We start from the raw sequence: 27,788 nt of genomic DNA on the forward strand, positions 1-27,788 counted from the left end.
TGGAATAGCCCTTGCATGGACATCTGGGGACTGTTCCCCAAGGCATATAGAGGACGAAAATTTGTTGTGGTGGTGATTAACTATTTTACCAAGTGGGTGGAAGCAAAGGCACTGACAACAATCATTGAACAGAAAATCAAGGACTTCTTCAAAATGTTTGTGATATTAAAATTTAGAATATTTCAAATTGTGATAATAGATAACAAGAAACAATTCGAAGAAAAACATAATCCTATGCAAATAAAATTTTTTTTTTAGATGCAAAGGGGAACACAGTCTTATGCAAACATAATCTAAAATGCAAAAGGAACACATAATCCTATGCAAATGATTTTTTTTAAGATGCAAAAGGAACACATTCCTATACAAAATATAAAATGCAATAGGTAAACACAAGCCTATGCAAATGATATTTTTTTAGGTGCAAACAGAAACACAGTCTAATGCAAATGGTTTTTTTTTTTTAAATACATAGGAGAAAACAGTCCTATACAAAATATCAAATGCAATAGGGAAATACAATCCAATGCAAATGACTTTTTTTTTTATGCAAAGAAAAACACAATCTTATGCAAAATATAAAATGCAATAGGGAAACACAATCCTATGCCAATGTTTTTTTTTTAAATGCACGGGGGAACACGGTCCTGTACAAAATATAAAATGCAATAGGAAAACACAATCCTAGGCAAATAGATAAACACAAGCAAAAGAAAACACAATCATACACAACCATAGACAAATGATTATGCTTACCAAAGATTTTCTATTTTCTTTATTTATATAGCACAATATTTGCTCTTCACAAGGTGTTAGTGCATAATTATGTGTGATGGCATCACTAAAGGAAACCTTTGATTGTCTCACTACAGAGACGAAATGGGAGTCATTTAAATATTTTCTATGATTGTGACTCATCTTGTTATTCTTGAAAATAGTTTATTCATGAAAATATTTTATTTTGAAAACCTATGTTTATTCACATTATGACTTGGTAATGCACAATTCCACATAGGCATATTATTCACATTCCCGCTACACACGTAGACTTGATAGACATCACCAATGCGCCAAGATCGAATAAGTGCTGGGTAGACTTGACAAAATGGGCTAAGGATGAATGAATTTGAAGAATGACTATAAATAAGATAGGTATATAGGTCATTCATTTTTTTTTACTTCATGGATATGCTGAAAAGATAGCCATGGCATTTGCCCCTAGACAATATCATCCTTCTCGTAAGACTACTGAGTCTCTCAAGTCAAGAATTTTCAATGATTAGGAACTAATTACCTTGAGCGAAGTGTCCTTCAATGCCCCTATCTTGGTAAATTTCCCCAGAGGCAGAAAATTTTTCAACTCCTCCTTTCTCCATCTTGTATAAAGATTGCCCTAGTGGCAAACTGATTCTTCTTCTCATATGCCAATGACCATGCTAGCGGTTAGAAGAGTAAGTGCCATGCCATTGATATTTGCAGCTATCCCAATGATCATCTATACATCTCAGACGAGATTCCTTCTGTTCCTTCTTTACATCATTGGATCACATCAAAGATCGACAAAGAGAGAGACACTAACAAAAAAAGGGGAAAACCGAAAATGTGATAGACATAAAAGAGGAGAAAATAAAAATGTGATAAACATGATATAAACAAATGAAAAATTATACATGTGGGTGGACCAAACTCGATTGTTACTTCATCATGTTGCCTATGTACCCCAAATAGGGATCAGGTCAAATGTAGTTCAGGAATCAGATGACTAAATGTCAAAGCCTTGATAATTAAGCTCCATTGTAGCCGATTGAGCTTGAAGATGTTGATGAGAATCTCATCAACATTTAGCCCAGGAGGACTTCACTAGGTTGTAATGGGGCTTAGGACTAGGTTCCAAAAGATGGTAAAGTCTCAAACATGCGCCTAGGGTCTAACAATAACTTGACATTACTCTCAAAGAAATTTGACGATTTTGCCTCTAGAGGTTTAAATGAGAAATTTGGCCTCATATTCAAATTGAAGACTTTGGAAATTCTGTTATTCAAAGATTGGAAGAAATTTTTTGACAATTCAATCCCAAAGGCGTAACTAAGAGGATTAAAATTTTTTTTTTTTTTTTTTAAACCCTCATTTTGAGATTGCCCCAGTTTGGGCTTTGGAAATGGAACTTTTTTTTTTTTTTTTTTTTTCATTCTTGGGAACCTTATTGCCCTTGTGGCATTAGGTTTCAACATGAAGATTTATCACGGTCAGACCCTAGAAGCTTGTGGGACATGCAACAAGCAGCAGGGTATTTGGATAATGGGTTGCAGGTGGGCCGAGATGGGATTTCCAAAGAAAAGGCTAAGGCACAACAGGGAGAGTAGCGGATTTTGTTGTCTTGGGGATCTATTTGGGATCATTGGCGAACAAAGATGGCCTCCCTTAATGGGTATTATAAGATGAAATACTCTTCTAAGATTCAAGCTCGTTGGAAAGGGATCAAATGTATGAAAAACTCAAGATCTTTAACTATCAAGACTTTGACTTTAAAATAAGGACAAATGATTTTTTTTAACTATTCATTCTGAACTGACCAAGTTTTTTTTACAATCAATTACAAAATCATCACAAAATGCCATTTGGATGAAGACAACAGGAAAAAGACTGGATGAACAAAAAAAGCCGATGAAAAATGTGTTGGGTGAGATTACTAAATGAAATTTGACAGAACAAAACCTAAAGACCTAAGGGATGCAAACCTGATGAAGCCTTTTGTGCAATCTCGTCCTCACGAGAGTAAAGTACTATTACTGCTTTGTCACCAAATTGTTCAATTTGTACCACCAAAAAGTACTCTTCTAACTAGAGTTGGGTGTTGGATCCATTTTAAGTTAAGCTAGCAAGACTAATGCTCATCAAGTTAATAATCGTAGTTTAACGCCTTCGGACGACAGTAATGACCTCAATCAGTGTATCACCCTGTTCCATTAGAGGAATATGGAGAACTTTCTTCAGCAATGCCAGCACTTTGTATCCTGGCAATATAAAAGAAGTAATGCCTTTCAGCATTGGTGGTGACATCAAAAGGATTGCCCCATAAACTCGAAGGGACTTTCTCCTTAGAGACTCCATTAAACTCACAAAGATGGTCCTTTATCTTCTCCCAATCATATAGTCTATATCCTCTTTCAAAAAGTTTTGCCATACTGAATGAGGTACCAAAACAGTAGGTGCAACAAGGTTGTCACATGATCAAATTCGCATTAGGTTCTTCTTGTGACTCTTATCTCCAACAAGGAAGGTGTTCTATAGGATTGTGAAAGGTATAGAGAACATTTCATTATACACAACCAAATAATTATTCGAACCATAAACCTAAGAAGGAACTTCATGGTGTTCGACCAAGGGGGAATGAACCCTGGGTGTGATTCATTTCGGGTCATGTAGGTCAATAATTCCGACGCATAAAATTTGAATGCTACTATATGACTTTCACAGAGATATAAAAGGAAACAAAGGATTTCAATAGACAATTGATAAAAATCTATTATCTTAAAGATATTGAAGAAAGGATAATCTGGATGGATGGGGAGTCCCTGGAGGTCATCATTCCCATGGTTAAAGAAAGTAATTTCATGAAACAGCTTTAAGCAATTTTCACCCCTTGACCATAGGACACGATGGACAATCTATTCTTGGAGATGGAAGGGCAAAATGTCAATCCAAGATTGTAATTCTGTCAAAATTTGTTCTTCCCTAGAATCCTTATTGACCTCAGGCTCACTTGGCTCTCTTGTATTGACAACAATCATATTGGTTGATGGAGGAAGAGAACATTCTTGGACATCTTGGGTGACCAATATTGATGGAGACATCTGACCTATCGTGACCTCTTTTGACAAAGTTCGAATTAAGGAGGTGGGATCAAACCCTCTCAATTGTTTGATCATTAGGCTGTTGCTCTGCCCTCAAATTGAACTTTCCTGTTTCCAGTAGGTCCTAGATAGCATACTTGAGTGCAGCTCATTCACCAGCAAGATGCCTCTTTTGGGTGTGACAGTCACAGTATTGGTGTGAATTATACTAGAATGGTGGATGTGACATATCAACTGATTGAGAGAAAATGGTGGTCATTATTCCCTCCTTTTTTAGCTTTGTGGTTAGAGTCCTATCCTCGAAAACTGAAAAGTTCCTTTTGGGTGCTTGTAGTAATTGTGCCATTACTTTTCTCATTTCGGCCATCTTTGCTTGTAATTGATTCATTTTCTGATTCAATAGTACTTTGGGTAAATTACTGCTTGTCGGATCTATGGTGCTTCTGCCTTGAAATGACCTAACTGGACTCTGGCTCATAAGTTAAGTGGAGAAAAGAGAGATTTTGAAATCCTTGGTGTACAGAGGGAGTGGGGACCGAATTAGACTGATCCGGACTAGCCTATTGTCGAGGTGGGTCCACACGGGTAGTGGGGAATTTCCTTGGTATGGAACTGCGCCTTACATAAGCAAGAAAAACTTATTTTAGGACACAGAAAGATTTGATTCATTATGGACAGCATTCCCACACAAATATGTACAAACAAGGTTAGTTTACATGACAACCCATTATTTACCTTTGAGCCACCTTCCTCAGGTAATTGATGGTATGATTACATTATCATGTAGTAAGGGATATCGGAATCCGTATTGAATCAGGAATGATTTCCCTTATGGGAGGGAGCAATATCCCCATGCCATTAAGATGTTACTGACGTAGTCATACCATAAATCCTTTGTCATTCGGTGTTTCTTAGGCCAAACAGACGTTATTACATAAAGAACAAACAAAGTGACTCAGATAAGATCGACCCCGCAGTCAACCTTTCACTAACATAGGATGCCTTTTTACCAAAGGACAATCCGAGCCAGCTCTTTTGTAGGCACCCTATATCGTGTAAAGTATGTCCATAAGAGTATTAATCCAATGAGCACACCCCCGTAGCTCGATAGGAATATTTCGATGGTCTTTGGTACCACATGTGAGTGCCTTTTATCGCGGACAAATCGAGCTTCTCTTTGTAGGCATGCTACAAAGAATTCAGAGTCTACCAACGAAGATTCTAATCGTGAGCCCCAAACATCTAAAAAGTTACTTTATGGTGATTCCTAGTCATGTATGATCTAATTTCCTACATGATGCATGCAATAGGTAGGTCGATAGGAGATAAAAAGGTCACCCTTGATAGAACCAATATACCTATCGCCACAAAGGAGTCGTGGGTACGTGGTTCCTTTGATATACCTAGGGAATAGATCAATTAGTCATAAAAATGATCAAACTAGTGTCTTTTTGAGTATCGAAAATACCTCACAACACACTCAATGACCATCCTCACTTATGATTCTAAACCCATAAAGTAAATATCAAGGGTGTGACTTAGGCTGCGAATTACCCATGACTACACATAGGGTCCAACAACTAAACCACGTGGTTAAGTGTTTTCCGTGCAATATGTGTTTGCAATGAGTGTAGTAGTAGAAAGTAGGCACCATTTGATTTCGAATGTCCACTAGAACATCCTCATTGCCTGATTTCATTTCGAATACTCTTGTCCAGTAGCTATCATTTGATCTCGTAGTACTTAGTATGATGTATCTCACCATCCCGGGTAGAGACACACAGGAGTACCCTCGTCGCTTGATTTCATTCGACTATGATACATGATGCAATTAGTACAATCATGGTACAAACGAAGTTATCAAGTAAGCATGTTAGTTATGACACAAATAGTAAATGAGGGAGAATAATCATTGCATTTAACAAAAGAAGCATTTAGTATTGAAAGCTTGACAAAAAACCACAAAACAAAAAAACAATGAGTCACCATTGTAGGTACAGGACGCGCCGACGATTTTTCCCCCCCCACCCTTGGGGTGTCAAGAGGACTTACCGGGGTGGTATATCTGTCTTAGCACTCAATTGAGTGCGTGATACATCCAATATCACGGCCAACAACACCCCCAGCCCCAAAAACGCCCCTCCAGCCAAGGAGACGACCGGCCCTAAGCCCTCGCCCCGCCCCTCACCTTGCAGGCCACCCCTGGCGCCACACACCGGAGCGGCCTCACCCGCCGCTCACCGGCGCGCCCACCTGCGCGGCCTCACCGAGTGCGGCCACCACTCCCCCCCCCCTCCGCCCCCCCCACCCTAGGCACGGCCACACATCGCAGCCCACGCCCCGCCTCAGCACCTGTGCACAGACGGGCACGGAGGTGGGGCACCACACGACCGATTGTGTATCGCTAAGACTCATGTCACTATCAGGACTCTAGACCGCCGCTAGAGGTCACGTCACCCAGACGGATTCAAGCACCAAGGACGTTATCACCACACGCGGGTATCTATCCACCAAGGATCCCGATGCCACCAGACACCTCCCACGGGAGATGGCCAATCAGGATAGAGCCCTGCTACCCAGGGCCTCTATCCACTCAACGGCACAATCGCCATCAATATCAAACTGGGACTCTCTACACCGCCATATGCTACTATAAAAGGCAAGGTATACAACCCCATCCGGGACATCTAATCTCATACTGAATAATCACTATTCATCTATTTGCGCTAGGAGATCTAACTTTGGCATCGGAGAGCCCTAGGCCGGAACCACACCGGTTCTCTTTGTTGACCCCTTGGTCCACTTGCAGTGACGACACTGCAGACCGCTCGATGATTTCTTGACGCAAAGCATTGGTGCCGCCGTGGGAACGACGCTAGCCATTACCTACTAGCTCGCTTCTATACTCATTCAATGGCACGAAGGAAGACTACCACCACCAACAACGGAGCAAGGAATGGATCCCCACCCCCGAGTGCTCTCGCCGCAGCCAACGACCAGACCATGTCCCTCTCGGAGGAAGAGATCCCCCTTAATGACGGCTCGTGGATCGCCGAGCCCAACAATGATGAGGCCGACGATGTGGTGGTAGAGGTGACACTCGACCCCAATGCTCCAGCCCATCGTGGGTCGATCAACGACCTGCAACGCATGCATCCTCGATGAACAATGACTCTTTCGAGAATACTTGACATAGCGTACGACGTCTCACCGTCGAAGGACTTCACCATCAGCAAGGGTGGAGTCCGTACCTCGACAAGAGCCGAACCCTAGGAGATCATCTCCCAGGGGCGTGAGATCAGATAGACTAGCGCGACGAGCGACCCCCACTCCACAACGGGGGGAGCCTTCCCAGCATCCCAGGAGAACAAGGGACCTCTTGCCATAGTCAGAACGTGGGAGGACGCCAACACCCAGGGCGAGGGTGTCTAGCCCGCAGAGATCGGTCCGGAGGTCTGTGTTCGACGGACGACTGGAAGAAAGTCACATACCACGACGAAGCCGGACCTACAGAGAAGAAAGCCCCTCACCTTCATGACAGGATTCATCACAGCGTGACCATTCCCCATCCCACCAACACTCAAGGCGGGAGGGGACATCCAGGAGAGAGCGTGAATGGGGTCGCAGCGAACGTCCGGCCAGGCGTGGGGGCCAGACACGGGACGAGGAGCTCGATCAAAGACTCCACGACCTAGATGAGAAGCTGGAAGGGTTGAAGAAGCAGACTAAAGGCGAGACGCATTCCATACCTGGGCAACACCCCTTCTCGGCAGAGATCATGTCAGCCACACTACCTTCCAGGTTTCGACTACCCACCTTTGAACTCTACAGTGGTACCACTGACCCCAATGACCACATCAACTACTTTAATGGCATGATGACGCTGTATGGGGGGTCGGACGTGGTCTCCTATCGGGCATTCCCGGTATTCCTCAAGGGAGCAGCCACATCATGGTTCTCCAGGCTACGATCGAGATCTATAGGCTCGTTCGCAGAGCTATGCAAATAGTTCATCACCCGCTTCCAAAGCAGCGTCAAGAAGAAGAAGACCACCGTCAATCTACTGAACGTGGTACAGAATCCTGGGGAATCTCTCAGGGAATACGTTACCAGGTTCACCAAAGAGTCCCTGGAGGTTCGAGACTTGGATGACCAGACACAGCATGCAGCCCTAGCAGGAGGTATTAGGGACCTGGACTTGATCAAGGACCTGGCACGTCATGAGACCAGGACTATGAAAGAGCTCTTGGAGCGGTGCAACGAGTTTGCAAATATGGCCGAGGTACTACAAGCTAGAACAAAAATAATTGAGGCCAAGCCACAAGACAACAAGAGGTCAGCACCTGATGACCGCAAAGAGGGTAAGAGGTCGAGGACAGAGCGCCGACAAGAGAAGGGCGATCGCCCATCTAGGAGGACAGACCGCCGCCCAGAGAGAAGTGAGAGGGCAAGCACCCCCCGAGTTCACACCACTGAACACCACCAGGTCCCAGATACTCATGCAGATCCAGGACCGTGACTTACTCCATTGGCCACGACCCATGCTAGCAGGACCAGAAAAGCGGAACCCTAACAAATACTGCCTCTTCCATAAAGAGAATGGGCACGACACAGAGGAGTGCTATCAATTGAAGAGAGAGATAGAGCAACTGGTAAGAGCAGGAAGCCTGAACAAGTATGTGAAGGGGAGACGTGACAACCACTCAGGCCAAGGAGATAGAGGTCGCGACGGAGACAGAGTGGAACCGAGACGAGAAGAAAGAAGAACAGATCGAGAGAGAGGCTGCCCAGAAGAGCGGAGAGATGCAACAGAACCTAGTGGCACCAAGGGACCTCCTATCCTCACCATACTTGGAGGACCGGGACAAGAGTCCACCGTAAAAGCTAAAGCTCATGCCAGTTCATGGGAGTGGCGAGAAGCCCAAAGAAGATAGCCAGGATCGAGGCGGTGATCTCCTTCTCGGATGAAGACCTGGAAGGACTAAACTTCCCGCATGAAGATGCCCTGGTAGTACAGGTGGAGGTAGCCAATCGACCTGTACACAGGGTACTGATAGACACAGGGGCATCCGATGACGTACTCTCCTTGGACGCCTATCGACGCTCGGGTTTGGGGATGACCAGCTCAAACCAGAGCCCACTTATCTCCATGGATTCTCGGTGTCACCGCCTCCATCAGAGGTACCATAGAGCTACCCGTCACCTTCGGGGTACACCCTCAACAAGTAACCATCATGGTGAATTTCATGGTAGTCAAGTCCGTGGTGTCCTTCAACAGCCTCTTAGGGCAACCATCATTGACAGCCCTTAGAGGAGTCATATCACCACTTCACCTGAAGATGAAGTTCCCCACCGAGAATGGGGTAGGTGAAGTCCGAGGAGATCAGAAGAAAGCAAGGGAGTGCTATGCCACCTTCATGAAAAAGAATAATGGCAACACCTGTGGAATGGCACTCTGCCTAGAGAGCATGGTCAGTGACCAGAGAGATGAACTGACAGAGAGAAGGGGAAGGCCAGTGGAAGACCTCATCACCTGGCCCCTCAGCCAGGAAGACCCCTCCAAGGTCGTTCAAGTTGGCTCGCTACTAAACAAGGAACAGAAAGAAGGGCTTGGACACCTCCTCCAAGCGAACATGGATGTCTTTGCATGGTCGACCTCCGACATGCCGGGAATACCACGTTCCATAGCGGAACACTGACTACATGTCGACCCAACCAGGAAGCCTGTTCAACAAAAGCGGCGTAACTTCGCCCTCGACCGACAAGCAGCAATCAAGGAGGAGGTCGAGAAGTTAAGCCGATCAGGGTTCATCAGAAAGGAGAAGTTCCCGACCTGGCTTGCCAACGTGGTCATGGTACCAAAGCCAAATGGGAAGTGGAGGATGTGTGTCGACTATACCGACCTGAACAAGGCATGCCCAAAAGATGAGTACCCACTGCCCAGGATCGACCTACTGATCGACGCCACCGCCGGCCATGAGATGCTGAGTTTCATGGACGCCTACTCCGGATACAACCAGATCCTCATGTGTGAGGATGATGAGTCTTACACCGCATTCTGGACGAACAAAGAAAACTACTGCTACCACGTCATACCGTTCGGGTTAAAGAATGCAGGGGCCACCTATCAGAGGATGGTCAACAAGATGTTCGAGGAGCAGATCGGGCGCAACATGGAGGTATATGTGGATGACATGCTCGTAAAAAGCATCCACGCCAGCCAACACCTGACCGACCTAGAGGAGGCATTTGCAGTACTGAGGAAGAACCAGATGAAGCTAAACCCTGTAAAGTGCGCCTTCGGCGTAACGTCAGGAAAATTCCTGGGGTTCATGGTCTCAGTCCGTGGAATAGAAGCCAACCCATCCAAGATCAAGGCCATCCAAGAAATGGCACCTCCTCGAACGGTTAGGGAAGTGCAGAAGTTGAATGGAAGGGTCGCCGCCCTTTCCAGGTTCGTGTCACAATCAGGTGATAAGTGCTTACCATTCTTCAAAACATTGAAGAACCTCCGAAGCCCTAAAGATTTCACATGGATGGAAGAGTGCCAGAAGGCGTTTGAAGAATTGAAGGAGTACCTAGAGAGCCCACCACCGCTTGGGCGACCGTAACCTAACGAAGAGTTGCAGCTCTACCTGGCCGCCACCCCCTGCCGCGGCCGGCACAGATCATCAAGGAAGAAGACAAAGTCCGAGAGGCCCATCTATTACATCAGCCATGTCCTGATCGATGCAGAGACCAGGTACACTAGGATCGAGAAGGTAGCCTATGCATTGGTAATGGCAGCCAGGAAGCTACGACCATACTTCCAAGCCCATACCATCATAGTCTTCACAGACCTACCCCTGAAGAAGATACTGCACAAGCCGGACGTCTCCGAGAGATTGATAGCATGGGCGGTGGAGCTAAGTGAGCATGACATCAGGTTCCAACCAAGGACACCATCAAAGGCCAGGCTCTTGCAGATTTCATTGCAGAGTGTACCTTGTCTGAGATCGAGTCAGAAATAGGGGAGCCAGAAGAGAAGGATCACGGATCGTGGGACATGTTCGTGGACGGGTCGAGCAATGCGGCAGGAAGCGGCACGGGTCTCATATTAATCAGCCCCGAGGGATTTCGTATCCAATATGCTCTCCGATTCACCTTCCAAGCATCCAATAATGAGGCAGAGTACGAGGCATTGCTAGCTGGACTCCGGGTGGCCAAAGCCATCCAAGTCACACACCTATCCACCTGGAGCAACTCCCAGCTCGTGGTGAATCAGGTGAATGGAGAGTACGAGGTGAAAGATGAAAGGATGGCATCATACCTAGTACGTGCTCAAGCATTGATCGAGGGTTTCGTGAAGTTTGAGATGGTTCGAGTTCCCAGGGAGGAGAATGCCGCCGCTGACGCCCTATCCAGGCTAGCCAATGAGGAACTCCAAAATTTGGCCAGCGCAGTCTATGTTGAGATCCTGCATGAGCCAACGTATAAGGAAAAGCAGGTTAACGAGATTATGGAGGGACCTAGCTGGATGGACCCTCTACTCAACTACCTCCAGAACGATGTCTTACCAGAAGACAAGGCCGAAGCAAGGAAGATCAGGATGAGAGCTGCAAAGTACACCGTCCTAGATGGGGTACTGTACAAGCGGGGGGCAACAACACCACTACTCCGGTGCCTAGGACCCAAGGGGGCAGAGTACGCCCAAGCCGAAGTCCATGAGGGGATATGTGAAAGCCACATGGGAGGTCGAGCCCTAGCCTACAAAATCCTCCGCCAGGGACTATACTGGCCACGAATGCAAGAGGAGGCCATCCAATATGCTAAGAAGTGCGAGCAATGTCAGTTGTTCGCCCCAGTACCCCATCTACCCGCCACCAAGCTGACATCAATCCTCAACCCCATACCTTTTGCCATGTGGGGACTAGACATCACCGTAGCACCGGGAAACAGAAAGTATCTGGTCATCACAATCGACTACTTCACCAAGTGGGTTGAAGCTAAACCCTTGGCCAAGATAACAGAGACAGAGATGGAGAAGTTCGTTCGCGACGACGTCATCTACAGGTTTGGGGTACCACGGATCCTCGTCTCAGACAATGGAAAATAATTCAACAACCCTAAATTCCAAGCATTCTGTTACAGCTACAACATGAAGTATGTCGGTAGCATACCCACAAGCCAATGGTCGTGGAGGTCACCAACGTAACGCCACCGGAAGGAGTCAAGAAAAGGCTAGAAGGAGCCAAAGGCAAGTGGGTAGAAGAGCTACCAAGCGTCCTGTGGGCATACCGAACTACAGTATGGATGCCCACAGGAGAGAGCCCATTCCGCCTAGCATATGGCACTGAAGCATTGGCGCCGGTAGAGGTCTGCGCCATGTCCCATAGGGTTCTGCACTTCAATGAACGTACCTATGTCGACGGACTGCGGGCGAACCTAGACTTTATAGATGAGGTCCGCGAGAGAGCACTACTAAGGAACGTCGCCTACCAGCAACGTACTGCCAGGTACTATAATGCCAGGGTCAAGGAAAGGCTATTCCACCAGGGAGATTTAGTACTACGGAGGGCAAGTGCATCACAGCCACAGAAGGCGGGGAAGCTGTCACCCAACTGGGAAGGACCCTACATAGTCTCCAAGCAGATACGCCCAGGGACTTACCGCTTGAAGACTCTACGGGGCAAGAAGGTAGACCGTACCTAGAACTCAGAACATCTCAAGAAGTACTACCAAGAGAAGCATAGCAAAGAGTGGTAGTGATAATGTAGCGAGAGTGATAGGAGTAGCAGAGACGACATCAAGGACAATGTGAATTTCATTCAAAATAAAGAAATGTTGCAAGAATACTTGTCTTCTTCTACCACTCAATCGAATCACGGCCACTACATTAAGGCGATATGCCAACATCGAGGCTTCATGCCTAAGGCGATATGCCAACACTGAGGCTTCATGCCTAAGGCGATATGCCAACATCGAGGCTTCATGCCTAAGGCGAGATGCCAACACTGAGGCTTCATGCCTAAGGCGATATGCCAACATCGAGGCTTCATGCCTAAGGCGATATGCCAACACTGAGGCTTCATGCCTAAGGCGATATGCCAACACTGAGGCTTCATGCCTAAGGCGATATGCCAACACCGAGGCTTCATGCCTAAGGCGACATGCCAACACTGAGGCTTCATGCCTAAGGCGATATGCCAACATTGAGGCTTCATGCCTAAGGCGACATGCCAACACTGAGGCTTCATGCCTAAGGCGACATGCCAACACTGAGGCTTTATGCCTAAGGCAACATGCCAACATCGAGGCTTTATGCCTAAGGCAACATGCCAACATCGAGGCTTCATGCCTAAGGCGAGATGCCAACACTGAGGCTCTACGCCTAAGGCGATAACCAACCAAGGTCTGAGGATCACCAAGGCACGACGCCACTAACAAAATCCTATGACTACTAAGGGTCAGAGAGTATCAACGCGCAAACAACCACTAGGAGACAATGCAGTCAAAGAAAATCAAAAGCAATCACATAGAAAAGTCATAGTATTTACAAACTCAAGTTCAAAAAAGGAAAAAGGTTGAGACGTCTACAGGATCCGTACAGCCGTGGGGTCAAGGGATCACAGAGGGATTGGGTCACCTCCGACCCAAAGGGACATCATGTCCACCTCAAGAGGACGCGCAGCGAACACCCCCTCTCAGCAGACAGCCTCCACCTCGACACCGGGCGCTCTCCACCACAGCCACACCTGGAAGCGCCGCAGCAAACTCAGAGAACCCCAAAACAGAGAAGTCATAATCGGGGGTCACCTCCAGGACACAAGCGGCTAAGTCCCGGACCCCTCCCTCATAGGCGGGCTGAAGCTGCGCCTGATACAGCGTCGAGAACGCAGAGGATGCCTGGAACTCAGCCATAGCTCGCTCACCTGCAGATGCCAGCTCCGCCTCATGCCTTCCCCTCAATGAATGAAGCTCCTCCTCCAAAGCAAGAACCCTAGCCGAGCTCTCGGCCGCACCAGCAGAGGTCACACGCAGCTCCTCAGACACCTCTAGGAGCTTCCCGGACGCCACCGCGAGTTCCCCCGACACCCTCTGCGCGTCAGCCTCGGCCCTCTCACGGGCATCGATCTGACCCCGGAGCTCCCTCTCCACATCACGCAGGTGCGCTATATCCGCACCTCACGAGAAGCGTGACCCTCCGGAAGCACCGCCTCAAGCAATACGGTGATTGACCTACAATCAACATGGCAAGCGATAAAACATTATAAAAATAAATGGAGCAATTGACATGATGAGACAGAAAAGGAATAACTCACCGAAGCCATATCATGGTAGAGGGTCTGAGCCAGACAAGCATCACTAAGCCTCTGCAAGGCCATCCTCGCAGTAGGGAGCCTGCCCCTATCCACCCACTCCCACGACACGCCAGCTTCGGCCAAGGTCGAGCCCTCCGGCACACCCAAGGTGATCACCAGGGACTCACCCAGTGTGGGAAGATCAGTGGCAGTACCGCCAGAGGAACTCACACCTTTCCCCTTGGAAAGGGGCAATACAGAAGATCCGAAAGGAATAACGGAGGGAGGCAGAGGCACAGAGCCTGGAACGCCATCATCACCAGGAGAAGTACGGGGAAGGAGGACCCGCACGCCAGAGCTCATCACGCGGGCATGTCCTGGTCCCCCCTTCCGCTTCGCTCCAACAACCACAGGCGCAGGGGCACCACTAACGTCGGTCACTCCAGCAGACGGACCACCCTGAGAAGCGGCCTTCCTCCGTCGATTGCCGCGAAGCAAAGTGAAGTCCGGACGGGTATCCACTGCATAGACTGACCAACCAATCAGATGACTTATACATTCAAATACCAACATGCCAATCAAGTACAAAAGACAATGCTCTTACCAGGACTCAACTTCCAGAGAGACAGGAAGGCCTCCGAGTCCAACTCCTGGACGTGGAACGGATCGCGACCCAGGCACAGCTTGAGGGAGTCACCCTCCAAATCACTTAGCTCAAGCCCCTGATTGACCCTCTTAAGGTCAATAACTTCCCTAACGGTCCGTAATGGGCATCGGGGGACCGTGGCAAAAAAGAAGCGATCCCTCCAATACTTCACGTGACTAGTGATCCCCGTGAGAAGCTCCACAGAGGCATAGGGCCCCTTGAGCACGCGGCGAGCAAAGTGATAGCATCCATGGTTCCCCTTCTTCAACAGATAAAAGTGGGAGAAAAGGGGAACAGTGGCGGCACGCCCCAGGCGGGCGAAGAAGACATAGAAACCCAAGATCACCCTCCAAGAGTTGGGCAACACCTGCCCAGGGGTGAGGTGCCAATGCTCTAACACTAACTTGACGAAGCGAGGGATAGGAAGGCGAAGGCCCTGGAGAAAAAATGAACGGTAGAGACAGATCTCAACCGCACGGTGAGAGAAGGCATACTCGCCAGGCCCAGGAGCACGCAACATGACCTCGGCGGGAATATGAAACTCCTCACAGAAGGAGACCAAGTCAGAAGGTGACAAGATGCTAGCAACAGGGCCTAACCTATCAGCAGGACCGGCGGCTGAGGATGCCGCCCCAGAGGGCTGACGATCCCTACGGGGACCGGAGACACTAGAAGGTCCCACTCCTCCATCAGTATCACTAGGGGAGGGTATAGAGGAGGGAGTACCCACAGAAGAAGACGATCCGGGGGAACGCTCCTCTGAAGATCCAACCCCGAATGAAGCAGGGCCAAGGTCACCCGGGAACGACATGAAGGACAAGAGGGGAATGAACTACTTACTCGAGAAAGCAATCTCCCCGAAGCTGGCAAGAAAAATGAAAGGAATGCCACCTGTAAAATATAAACAGCAGATCCATCACATACAAGAGGAAGAACAGGGAAGGAGAGCGAGGGTCCATCACACCCACACCGCTGCCACTATAGGCGCGGCATCACCGGGCAAGGCGCGGGCCACACCCGCAAGGCGCGGCCACCCCGGCGGCCACACTCGTAAGGAGCGGCCACACCCAGGCGTGGCCACCCCAAGTGTGACAGCCCCAGGGCGGCCACCCCAGGCGCGGCCACCTTAGCGCGGCCAGGCGGCCACACCCGCAGGCGTGGCCTCACCAAGGAGCCACCCTACAAAAAAAAAAAAAAGAGAAAAAGAAAGAAAGGGGATCGATTTACCTTCGAAAAAAGGCGACCGCGCGGAAGGACAAGCACACGGCGATGACGTAGCCACACCACGAGGCACAATCAAGGGATAGAGGTCACAAGAGGCAAGGCACTCAAGCCAAGCACCACTCAAGCCTTCCAAGCAAACCAGGGCACCAAGAGAACACAACCCAAACACAAAGACCCAAAATCAAGCAAAGTGGATACTAGTAGAGGTGACCCAAAAACAAGCACATGGTGGGCACCAAAGAGAGGACAAAAGACAAAAAGGGGAATGCAAAGGGGGAATTAAAGGAGAACAAAAGGGGAGACAAAAAGTAAGAAAGAGAAATGAGAAGTGAAAGAAGAGAAAGTGAGAGGAAGGAACATATACCTACAAAAAACAAAAAAAGAAAAAGTGTAGGAGGAAAGGTTTGAACCCCCAACCTCTCCTACCTCATTAGTGGATTTACAGACAAACCCCACAAGGAAAGTCTAGTCGCAGCAGACCCCTTACTATGCAAAGGCACTTACTCTCTTGGACATCCTATCCCAAGAGAGTGGGGGGCAAATGATACATCCAATATTCACCGGGCCAATCAATGATCGCCACGTGTCACAGGCGACCCGTTCCATAGCCAAGGAGAATGAACCGGGTCCCGGGTCCTGACCTCACTCGGCGCGGCCTCACCTAGGCGCGGCCACACATCGTGGCGTGGCCTCACCCAGGCATGGCCACCCCTCGGGCGCGGCCACACATCCGGGGCGCGGCCTCACCCCAGGCGCGTCCTCACCCAGGTGCGGCCACCACTTGGGCGCGGCCTCACCTAGGCGCGGCCACACATCCAGGCGGGCGCGGCCTCACCTAGGTACGGCCACACATCCAGGCGCGGCCTCACCCAGGCGCTGCCTGCACTCAGGCACAGCATCGTGGGCACGTGAGGTGGGGGCTACCCATCTACGATCCGATCGTATCGCTAAGACTCATGTCACTATCAGGACTATAGCAGCCGCTTAGAGGTCACGTCACCCAGACGGATTCAAGCACCAAGGACGTTATCACCACACGCGGGTATCTATCCACCAAGGATCCTGATGCCACCAGGACACTCCCTCCCACGGGGAGATGGCCAATCAGGATAGAGCCCCATTACCCAGGGCCTCTATCCACTCAACGGCACAATCGCCATCAAACTGGGACTCTCCACACCGCCATATGCTACTATAAAAGGCAAGGTACACAACCCCATCCAGGACATCTAATCTCATACTGAATAATCACTATTCATCTATTTGCGCTAGGAGATCTAACTTTGGCATCGGAGAGCCCTAGGCCGGAACCACACCGGTTCTCTCTGTTGACCCCTTGGTCCACTTGCAGGTGACGGCACTCACAGGACCGCTCGATGATTTCTTGACGCAACATGCGGAGTTGACAACGACATGATGTCACATCTGTCCGGGGTGCGGGGAATGCACAATTTAAAAATAAAAGGAAGGGAGTCACCACCTAGGTTGCGAGGGCCTAAAACCCTAAAGCGGTAGCCCAAATCCTAGTTAGGATAGGCTACGGTTGAGCTATATGATCTGGCTAGAGAATGGCTAACAGGTCATGTTATAGAGATGAGAAGGTTTTATGCATCTCACTCCGCCTGAAGGAGTCGATCCTTAGTATTAGATGCTAGGGTTCGAAGATTCTCTCAAAATAAAGTCTCATATAACAGTAGGCAGGGTTAATCTATGATTGGAATATCATGCATCATAAGAAATTAATTATACAAGTCAGCATAAAGTGATAAAAATTACCAAAATGCCCTTAGAGGGCATAAATCCATAAAATGCAAATAAAGTCATGTTTGAACATCACCATCGATTAACGGCATGTACGTGAGATATTTGAAATATAAAAAGGCAAACTAGCCTTAAATGGTGATAATTACCAAAATGCCCCTAGAGGGCATAAAGGTATAAAAGAGTTGAGAAGTCATATTTGAACATCATCACTGATTTAAATATGACTAAATACATCAATAACATATATGTGAGGTATTACAAAGACCAAAAGTACAATCCATCATAAAATGATTATAATCACACAAACACCCCTTAGAGGCAGAATTGATATTTTATGTGAATAAAACCATGTTCAAACATCACCGCTGATCTTAAACTTTGCTAAATCCATTAACAACATATATGTGAGACATTCCAAACACATGAAGTGCAATCCAACATAAAATAACAATATTCACTAAAATGCCCATAGAGAACAAAATTAATATTTTATGTGTATAAAAACATATTAGATGGACATATATATGCATGGAAACCTTATAAAGCACTTTTGCTAATATTAATATGTACAATAAAGAGGCTAATTTAAGGGCTTATATTATGTCAAATTAACATAAAGTAGGTAAGTGAAAGTACCTGGATATGACCTTCCACAAGGGATGGAAAGGGAAGAACTTCTGTGCAGAAATTTCGGGGGCGATTTCGCTCTATCAAACAAGATCCATTAATAAAATTTGGGCAGAACCTTGATGTATTGAAAGAACTTTGTTGGAATTCCTGCAAATCCTCGACATATCAGAAGAACTTCTCCGAAAATCGGACAGAACCTCGGCTCAGGTGGAGGGGAAAAGACGAGAGTTATATAGAAATGTTTAAAGTTTTTTCGCTGTGATATTCTGATGTCTCTGATATATGTTTATAGTTTCCGTATTTTGAGAATAACAGAAATGAAAGTACAAAGATTATTTAATGGTGGTCCGTGAGGGTCGATACCATATCTTATTCCAAATTTGAGGCTCCACAGAGATTAGAATTGATCTCCGCGTAGCCAGTCTCCTGGGAAGGGTATTTTTAGGCTATTTGGGTGTCTTTCAGGGTTTTGGGAGGTCCTTTGATGAGCGAGGTGCCGATATTTGTCCATGTCCAGTTGTCGTCATCGCCAGGGAGGGTTGACAAAATTCAGCATCTAAACCATAGGAGTCCTATAAATAGTCGGCCTCTATAACCTTAGAGTCCTAGTGTCCTACTATGCTTATGTGTTCAAGTCCTACTATGCATATGTAACAGTTAGTTGATAGTGCGTACAAGTCTTGTAATTATATATAACTCTACAACCATGGAGTCATGATATGAAAAAGTTCAGTTTCTTATGTTCTGATAGTGCCTGTCTGCATTGGTTCTTTAGATGTGCATAATATTATAAAAAGTTCTAGCAATCAATCAATATATTGTGCAATTACTTTGCCCCAACATATCACAATGTTAAATATTGGAATGCTACTGGACAACATCTGTCCATTACTATTACCAACAACAATCAAATCCAAAATCAAATCCTAATTGCTACTTGTCCTGAAAATATGAATAAAATCCGTAAGGTTCTCTTTGGTATCATTTTTCATTTTCAATTTGGCCTATTTAAAAAAAAAAATCATTATTAAAAACCATTTTGATGAAAAATGAAAAACTGTTTGGTAAATACTAAACATAATATATAAATTGTAGAATGAAAAATAAGTTTGGTAACTACCTATGTGTAAATAATTTTAATAACATTTTTGAACAAATGGGCCCAAGTCATGAAAATTGAGCATTGAAATTAGGCTTTTTTTAGAGAAATTGGCCCAAGCCCATATATATTTTAATGGTAGGTGAAGAAATTCTCCCATCACCCATCTTCTTTCCCAAATCAATTCTTAAACCGTAAGGGTTTGCTGCAATTCTCCTATCACCCATCTTCTTGCTTATTGCCACATGATTGAGCCAAGTATAATAAAAATGTAAAGGGCTGTTGCAACTCTCTCTATCTCTTCTTCAAGCCGAACCGATGAACTCAAAAGGAAGAAGCTATCGAAACCCAATCGAATGAGCCAAAAAAATTCCAAGAACTTGCACGATCCAAACCTTCATTACGAACAAATCCCTAAGAAAACATGAGCAACACTCCACTAATTGATCGTCCCTGATAAAGGATTGAATAAAAAAGGAGGAGTGTGGCTGGGTTGGGTTTGAATGTGGGAAGATAATGGATGAGTAATGATGAGAATGGACCTAAATGGGTGGATGGTAATATGTTAAAATAACAGGAATGGAATGGTGTGGATGTGGAATGGTGTGCTTGTTGAAATTAAACTCTAATATTACTGGGATAATGGTGATGTGCGATCAAATTCTTCATCCGAAACCCTTTGAACTGAACAGATGACTTTCAGAAGACGAATCTTGATCAAACCATGACCCTTATTATACCTTACATCGTTGATTTCTGATCCATTAATGTTTTATTCATCCTCAATGGATTCCCATTCCGTTGCTCAGTAAGCATCTAACCTCGCATTCTGTCCCCCTCTTCTGTCGTTGGTGAGGCTCGTTGCAGGAGGAAGAAGCAGAGGAAGGGGCTTGCTTTTCTAAAAATAAACTAAATGACGTTTTTACCCTTGACTTTATGGGTTAAAAAACATATATTCATTAAAGAGCACAAAAATGAAGGAAAACAGATTTTGGCCATAATCCATAATGGACTTTTAAGTTCATTATCATTTTGGGGGTGTTTTCAATTATTTTGATGTTTTGTAAATGGAAATAGGGTCCAAAAATTATACCAAATACTTGTAAAAATGTTTATGTCAAGAAATGAAAATGAAAAGTGATACCAAAGAGACCCTAAAGTAAATTAAACTCATACACCACATTGTACACACTGAGGACAATCAAACATAGAAGGTGGGTGGTAATGCTTTTAATTACATGAAAGAAACAAAGTTATTTAGAAAAAGGAGAAAAAAAACCATTGATATTCACCCGATCCTTCATCGTTCACCTATCAACACACATGCTCTTTTCACATTTGGAAACTGTATATCATATCATATATTGGATATCCATTGTAAGGAAACCATATCACATGAGATATTGGTCCTGCACTTAATCTACTCTTTCCTTGTAGCTAAGATAGACTAGGATCCTCTCTTGAATCATATATATTTCACTCTCATTGAAGAGATCAATTCAAGGGAAAATCTTTCAATAACATGGTATCTAGAGCCTAGTGCTCCACCGAGCAAACTTCTCTTTTTTTTTTTTCTTTTCCTGCTCCCAAAGCAACTTCTTTAACTGATCATGGGTGAACATGACTCTTCCATCTTACCTGCTACCACCAACTCAATAACCCCCTCTATTACCCCACCTCTTACCTTCCCTTCGGCACAACACTTTCTCTTGATCAAGCTCTCTGGATCTGATTTTTTAATATGGCGGAAGCAACTTATCCCCTTCCTAAAGGGCAAGATCTGTTTGGTTACCTCGATGGCACGAATCCACAGCCAATCGATCCCACTGCAGCTGGTACCTGGCAAAAACAAGATGCCCAATTGGTTAGTCTTCTCGTTTATTCACTGACTGAAGATTTGGTTCCCCTTGGTTCCCCTTCTCTTGGACAAAGAAACCAGTCATGAATGCTGGACCACTCTCCATGAAGCTTATGGTTATGGATCCTGTACCCATCTCATGTCCCTTATCTTGACTTACAACATCTTCGTCAAAAGCCCGATGAATCGGTCTCTTTGCTTCTTCATCGTGCCAAAAACTATCTTTGATGAATTGGCTGCATTTGGTAATGCTGTCAAGCCCACCGAGTTTAATCTACATGTCCTTCGGGCTCTCTGTGATTATTTACAGGACGTTGTCTCTGGCATTCTCAATTGTCCAACTCCACCATCGTATACTGAGCTTCATGGACTCTTGCTTAGTCATGAAAGTATGCGGGCCTTCCGTAAGCTATCGGTCACTGGTGTTCCTGCTCCCTCCTCCCTCCTTCTGCCAATACCATTTAGCGGAGCCCTCTTCCACTGGTGAATCTATCTCATCTACTGGCCTTGGTTCTTCTAGGGGTCATGGGGGCGTGGCAGATTTGGACGCGATCATGGTGGTCATGGCTATCAATGGTGCTCCATCTGCAACCGCAATAATCATTCAACTGCAAACTATTATTTTCATCCCCAAAACACCTACCCTCATCACCCTACCCCTACCCCCAATGCCAATTTTTTGTTTGCCCCTTACCCTACCCCTAATCCCCAATACCCGAAACATATCCCCAACTTCTCCCTACCCCTCACCCCTCCAATGCCCTCACCTGGTACCCTGATACAAGTGCTTCCCACCATGTCACTCCTGACATTCATTCCATGTCTTCTTATGATGAATATACTTGTCCAGATCAAGTGCATGTAGGCAATGGTAAGGGATTGCCGATTTCCCATATTGGTAGTGGTTCTCTTCTTTCTCCATTCTCCTCTCTTTCGTTTAAGTTATCCAATATTTTACATGTTCCCACTATTTCTAAAAATTTGTTTTCTGTTCAAAAAATTGCATAGGATAATAATGTATTATTTGGATTCCACCCCTCCTTTTTTCTTGTGAAGGATTAGGTCACCAAGTCCATACTGCTATCCGGTCCGAGTAAGGGAGGACTATATATTTTTCCTCCTGGTTCCTCTAGCTCCATTCCATCCATTCACGTAGCCGAGCGCACCACTCTTAATGGCTGGCACTATTGTTTGGGTCACCCACTTGAACCCCTGCTTCGTCACATGTTGAAAGCTGATAGTCTTCCGTGCCAGTCCGCATGTTTGCGTCCCGTATGTCCGTCGTGTCAGTTTGGTAAATCTAGTAGGTTATCTTTATCATATTCTCATGTTCGTAGTCCTTTCCCTTTGGATCTTGTTTGCAATGTTGTTTGGGGTCCTTCTGCTACTTTGTCTGTGTCCAGACACTGATATTATGTAATTTTCGTTGATGATCATTGAAAATTTATTTGGTTTTATCCCTTGTTACGTAAATCTGATTTGTTTCCTACATTTTGTCAATTTCAAGTCATAGTTGAACGTCTTTTTCAAGAAAAATAAAATGCCTTCAAATCGATTGGGGAGGCGAGTCTCACACTCTTCCCTCCCTACTTAATAATCTTGGTATCATTCACTGTGTGGCCGCTCCTCATACCCATGATCAACAAGGGGCTGTAGAGCGCAGTCATCGCCATATAATTGTAACCAGTTTCACCCTTCTTGCTCATGGGTCTGTCCAAATGTCTTATTGGCATTTTGCTTTTGAAACGACCATTTTTCTCATTAACAGAATGCCTTCCTCAGTGTCTGGTGGTTTATCCCCATTTCAAATTGTTCACAATAAACCCCCAGATTACAATTTTCTAAGGGTGTTTGGGTGTCTTTGTTACCCCTTCCTTCGTCCTTACAATCATCATAAAATGGAGTATCGGTCTCAACCGTGCGTGTTGCTCGGCTACAGTCCCTCCCATTCTGCTTATTGTTGTTTAGATCTTAAATCCAATCGCCTCTACATTACAAGGCATGTTCGATTTGATGAGTCTTCTTTCCCCTTTCTAAATTCGTCAATTTTGGGAACCCCACCATTGGCTTCCCCCTCTTCCTCCCCTTAGGCTGTTGCCTCTCTAGCAACGCCACCCCTATCATCTCCTCAACGGTCGTCCCCCTCTTCATCTCCAGTGCCCTCATCATCTAGGATCTCTACTTCCAAAATCTCTCCCATTCCCTTGGTGGCATTCCTTACCAGCTCTACTAGCACTGCCTCATCTCATCGCATTCGAACCAAAACCTTACATGACCTATACCAGGCCGCTGCCCCCATCCTTCCTGATCCTCCCAACCTATCAACACAACCTAATCCCACTGCCAACCCCTCTCCCTCATCCATGGCCTTCCCTAATTCCACTTTGGCCAGCCCCATTGACCAACCCATAGACGTTGCACCTGTACCCCGACCTCATCCCATGGTTCTCCGTCCGCTCACCAACCCACCTATGCCCCTAACCACCACTTTCACATGATTTAATGCTATTGGTTCGCAAGAAATGGATCTTGTGCCACGTTCCCCATGAAAAATTTGTTGGGTGAAATGGATTTAAGTACATGGGCTTTAAGCCCTACCATCAACAAAGGTCGCAAACAACCCCCCCCCCCCCCCCCCCCGGCCCCCCCCCCCCCCCCCCCGTCCCCCCCCCCCCCCCCCCCCCCCCCCCCCCCCCCCCCCCCCCCCCCCCCCCCCCCCCCCCCCCCCCCCCCCCCCCCCCCCCCCCCCCCCCCCCCCCCCCCCCCCCCCCTAGGACAGCGTGTCCCCAAAGCTACCGGACATTGACACAGGCCCCCCCCCCCCAGCAAACAAAAGCCAAAAATATCTGCGAAAAAGAATACCCAAAAGAAGTTGCGGGCGATAAAATCAAAAGTTCAAGAGTCAAGGCAAAGAAAATACGTAATATACATTTCAAGACCATCTAAAACTACACAGGGTATACATAAATATTTATACATGGGCTTTAAGCCCTAAAATAACAAAAGGGAAACAAGTCCCAAGTATCCTCATGCCGTAGGCACAATCGTCACAAGGACACCCGTCGTCATGTTCCTCAAACATAGCTTTTGGCTCCTCTGTACCTGCACCATAATCTAAAAAGTGTGTACACGAGGGAGTTAGCTCCACTGAGCCAATGAGGGGATGGGGATGCACAAACACACAATTCACATAGTCTAATGATGCATGCACATGTTAATTCCATTTTTCCACCTACCACACAACTAAGTCAGAGATATATGCTACTGTGACAATTCGGGAAGCACTGTGGGTCACTTCCATTCATCACCACAATGAATCCTCAATTGCTACTCGGGAGCCTACGCCATACAATGCCACCAAAACATCCCAGTGGCAAGCCCCAATATAACCATCACTACAATGACTGGCTCTCTCTCACACCACAGAATCCGGGCTCTGGTTATCCAACACCTAAACCCCTGTTGGCAAGGGTCGTAGCATAAGGGTACAAAAGTCCTAGCCGTAAGTATACTACATGCAAATCCTATCGTCCCAAGAGGTATTCCGGGCGCATCAACTTTTCATCTGGTTTAGTGCCCGGGTACTAGCATGGTATGGCGCATACAGTTTAATATGACATTCAATCAAAGGTATTATATATGTATTCCGGGGTTCCGGCATCGGCATTCACCGACACCGTAACCCAATAAGAAATGGAAAGCAACCACAACATTATCTTATCAATCATTTAATAAAGTATGTAATGCACAAACATGCTTAATAAATTATACTAATAGCATGATACATAATACAACTATTAGTAACAAGCCCAAACAACCAAACCCACTCACTGTAGTTGTTATATCCCGAAGTTATGAGATGTCGTCGCGATTAAGTCGCACGTTGCAAAAAGGAAGATTAAACCTAGTGAAAGAGTGAGAATAGAGTTAATTATATCAAAGGGAAGGGTTCCCAAAAGGTCCCCCCATAAATTATCTAAGTTATAGATTTTAAAGGTAGGGTGGTTTTATGGGTGGTTTCATGCCCAAACCTAAAATCACATGTAAAATCAACTTTAACAGGGGCTTAGGAAGGGTTCTGCTAGGTGCGATTTCATGGGTGGTTTCACCTTAGATATGAAACCGCAGGTAAAACCGACTTTAACAAAGAGCTTCTTAAGAGGATGGTCTCAGGGTGGTTGTAGGGGCGATTTCTCGTAGGTTTTGAAACCGCAAGTCTTCAAATCTCAAAATTAAAGGGTTATTCACCAAGGCTTCCATTCCTAAGTGGATTGAAGGAAAGGAAACCCCAAGGGAGCTTCCTCCTTGGCCCATTAAGATCCTAAGACCTCATTAGGTTTATGTATTCCAAGGATTCAAGAGGGGGAAACCAAGAGAACTTCATTTAGGACATAATAGGATAGAAACCCTATGTCTATCGATTGGGATGGGATTGGGAGCTTTGAGGTTAGCCAATGGAGTCAAATAGCTCCACAAAATCAAGGCCATGAGTTCCCATCGATTTTTGGGTTCCAAAGTAAATCCTAGATCGATTCTCTCCCATCTCCCAACCCCAAAACCCAAAATAAAAGAAGGGAGAGGGCCATAATGGCTTACCTACCTCAAGGAAATGATACTCCACGTTAGGGGTGTCAACGGGCCGGTTCGGGCCGATTTCGGTTTGGGCTTTTCGGTTTCGGTGTGACTTTTATTCAAACTGAAACCAAACCATTAAGAAATGTTCGGTTTCGGTGCGGTTTGGTTTGGTGCCGGTTTCGGTTTATGACAACGGTTTGGATTCGGTTTGGTACCGGTTTTATATGACTACTAAGATCCGATTAGTGCTTATTTTTCTTTTCTTTCTCTTATAAGAACAACATTTGAACATTAGATAAAAGTTCATATCATATGGAAGTGGAACCCAAGAAGATTTTCAAATGCAATTACAAGATGTGACCCACTTAAAAGTCCATACAACATCTACTTAAAAATTCATGCAACATTTACTTAAAAGTCCATACAACATTGAACATCCACTTGAAAGTTTTAAAAGTTCAACATTTAAAAATTCATGCAATATTTACTTAAAAGTCCATACAACATTGAACATCCACTTAAAAGTCTTAAAAGTTCAACATTAAGAATTAATGTTGCCTTAAATTAATTATGTTCTTCATTCCTCAAGAACGATAACACAACATAAGACTTGAGAGTTGAGACCAAAAGTGAAATAACATGTCCTGCATACACAAGAATAAAAAAAATATATATATTTAACTCCAAAGATCAACAATTGTTATATTTTCTTAAGAATCAAATAATAAATAATGAAATGTGTGCAAATGCAAACTACCTTTTCAACAGGCTCGAGCAAATCCTTCTCTATCTATTATAACCTGAAGGCTCACCAGTCTCCGGTCTCCCTTTCAATCTGCAACCGTCCAAGCACATTTCCTAGCATGTTGTCCACATCAACGGGATCATCAACAGGTTCAGCTACATACATAAGAATATAAGATAGTAATTTAGCAACTAAAGTAAGCAAAAATGAAAAATAACTTAATGAAAATTGAAAAATTACATCTGAAATCTATATCAAACATCCAGTCTCGAAGACATATCAGTGCTTCAGCGTTGGTAGGTAGTAGTTTGCTCCGATATTTGTCAATAACACGACCCCCAGCGCTAAAAGCTGACTCAGATGCAACCGTTGAAACTGGTATAGCTAAGACATCATGAGCCATTCGAGCCACATCTGGATACCTTGACCCATTCGCCTTCCAAAAAGACAACACATCATACTCATCATCATGATCGCTGAATGGAATCTTGGGTTCATCTAGATACACATCTAGATGAGATTTAGTTCCATTATCTGCCTCAGCAATCACAGATTGCATAAATTCATATAGAAATTGAAAAATATGAGTCATTAATAAGATCAGCAATGAATATGGAAACTTGCAACTTAAAAAATAAATTAAAATTACAAGAAATGTAAAATTTACTTACAGTTCTGGTTCTAGATTTCCCAGGACTAGTGAACAGTACTGGAATCTCATAATCACTTGCATTCATACTCTTGTATTCATTAAAAAGCTGATACAAAGCAGATTTCACATTGTTTCTCATATCAATTCCAATTGGGTCCAAAGGAGCAAGCTTAGCAAATGCTCAAGTCACAAAACTAAGCTTGTAACGAGGATTGAACACCAAGGCAATGGCCAAAATTGGACTATAGTTCCTCCAATATTTGTCAAATTTCTTTTTCGTTTCAATTGCCATTGGCCTCATAAAACTAAGCCCATGTGATACCTCTTCTAACAAACTTTTGTGAATCTCCCAAACATTTTCAAAATACAAATTTGATGTAGGATACTTAGAACCTGAAAGCAAAACAGTGATTTCATAGAAGGGATGCAAAAAACCCATCAATTTTTCAATCTTTAACCAT

General features: G+C 45.4%; 1 long non-coding RNA gene across 1 annotated transcript; it reads left to right on the forward strand.

The window, feature by feature from the left end:
- Positions 1 to 5,780: 5,780 nt before the first annotated feature.
- Positions 5,781 to 27,788, forward strand: LOC122648072. The gene is made up of 3 exons (XR_006331013.1): positions 5,781 to 5,791; positions 19,000 to 19,008; positions 27,490 to 27,788. It is a non-coding gene; the product is annotated as an uncharacterized LOC122648072 (long non-coding RNA).

The sequence above is a fragment of the Telopea speciosissima genome, unplaced genomic scaffold (assembly GCF_018873765.1).
Source record: "Telopea speciosissima isolate NSW1024214 ecotype Mountain lineage unplaced genomic scaffold, Tspe_v1 Tspe_v1.0428, whole genome shotgun sequence".
NCBI lineage: Eukaryota > Viridiplantae > Streptophyta > Magnoliopsida > Proteales > Proteaceae > Telopea > Telopea speciosissima.